Below are 2,147 nucleotides of genomic sequence, written 5' to 3'. Positions count from 1 at the left end.
CTCTCTCTCTCTCTCTCTCTCTCTCTCTCTCACCTGTTTTACTGTAGTTTATTTTAAACGCCTCACTGTTTGTTCATTGGTTACTAACGAGGCAATGAATGACTGTCTCCATTCTTGTTTATATGCTAGTAATTGTTGTTTTCGCAGTGAACAATCATCCTGTGTTCTTTGAATGGTTTTGAATGTCTAAAACACTATTTATTTCGAGATAGAACAGTGGTAGGGGGTATTTTCCTGTTTACTGGTTAGACGGCTGATATAAATTTCGATTCACCCAAGAGTAAGGGCATGGGCGAACATCGAAGCAAGCATTATTCATTTGAGAATATTTTCAATTTCCTAAGCCACCATTCCAATCCTGGTAGCATGACGGATAAAAGAAAAAAAGCAAATTAATAACAAATTATTCTACAGAAGGAAATAAACAGTGCAAGTTTTGTGGAATGAAAAAGAAGTCAATTGCATCATCAAAGAACTTCATGATGGTTCTGGGAAAAGTAAAGAATCTCGAAGTATATATGTGTGTGGACATCTCGGAATTGCGGCGACCATTTTGCTTATCAGTAAACGGTTTTATTGGAGAACAGTTGAAGCTGATGTGTCTGCTTATGTGAAATCATCCTAACATTAAATTTACGTTAGAAAATGAGATGGATGATACCGTGGCCTTCTTGGATATAATAGTAACTAGACGTGACCACCATTTCAACACAAGTGTCTTTAGAAAGAGTTCCTTCACTGGGCTCGGAAACAACTTTTTTAGCTCGTGTTTCCGTAATTTTAAGATTAATGCCATCTCTACTTTGGTTTTTAGGGCCCTTCGGTACACATCTGACTGGCTCTCCTTCCACCTTGAAGTCGAGTTTCTTTTAGAATATTTTATAAAGAGCTCGTTTCCTAAAAAGCTGGTTTTCAACATCATTAGTAAATTGCTAGCGAAGTATCTGTCAGCACCCACCCTTAATTTTAACGTACCTAAGTTAACCATGTACACACCCAACCCATTTATTCATTCAGATATTTTACGTTTGAAAGTAAAATATATTGTTGAAAAGGAATCCACAAAAAATTGGAGGTTTTTTTATATTACAAGGACAAATTACAGGATTTCATAAAGTCCAATATTATATATAAATTTGAATGCCCAAGATGTCTTGGTATTTATGTTAGTTCTTCACGGAGACTGTTACAAGTCCGGAATTATAGCCATTTGGGATTAAGTTACAGAACTGGGCCCAGAATCGGTACTCCCGAGTTCTCTAATATAAGAACACATGAAAAGAGTCGTAAAATCACCATCGATAAGAAACATTTCTCTATTATTGGCACCACAAAGCAAACTACCCTCCTAACTACCCTCGAGTCATTGTTTATTAAGCACCTATCACTAGTTTTATACTCCAACACCTCGTCATCTCCTCTCTCTCTCTGGCGTGAGGTTTACGTTGTGTGTAGACCATAGTCACCATACCATTTTTAGTCACTCAGCTCTTTCTTTCTTTATGAATAGGTTGTTTTCTCCTCATTTTTTATTTCAATGTTTTGAGTATATTTTAATTTGTATTGTATTTTTTAAGTTTGTTTTAATTGTGAATTTCAATGGCAGACTGATGATGTGTTGGTGACAACATAAAACGTTTTTTAATGAAACGCGTGTACATGACTGTCGTCTGATTGGACACCCCTTCCTTTATATTTATGGTTTTCCTGGTGTGATAAATTTATAATTTTATTATGGAATTTAAAGATTTTAGTAGTAAATTCCTGCTATTTGAAATATCTTGGTTATTCTGCATCCTAATATATTTATGTCTAACATTGTTATAATCTATGACTTAATTACATATAATACTTTATGCGATACACTGTTTTAATGTGCCCACTTTACATCGCCATAGATTGTTATCTAATATGTGTACTAAGCAAAATAATGAAAAGGAAGTTTATATCATAAATAACTCTCCTAATATTGTTTGAGGGAATGCAGATTATACATGCTGGAGTGGAAATAATTCAAGGGGAGTGTATATTATACGTATAATAATAACTGTGGGTCCAAGTTATATATATAATAAAGACTGAGGCGTTCATATTCTACGGGAGTGAATATTCAACGTTATACCGGCAATTATTGCTTGGCACGAAAG

The sequence above is a fragment of the Macrobrachium nipponense genome, chromosome 10, assembly GCF_015104395.2.
Source record: "Macrobrachium nipponense isolate FS-2020 chromosome 10, ASM1510439v2, whole genome shotgun sequence".
NCBI classification, from domain to species: Eukaryota; Metazoa; Arthropoda; class Malacostraca; order Decapoda; family Palaemonidae; genus Macrobrachium; species Macrobrachium nipponense.
The sequence above is the reverse complement of the archived record's forward strand: the minus strand, read 5'-3'. Positions refer to the sequence as shown.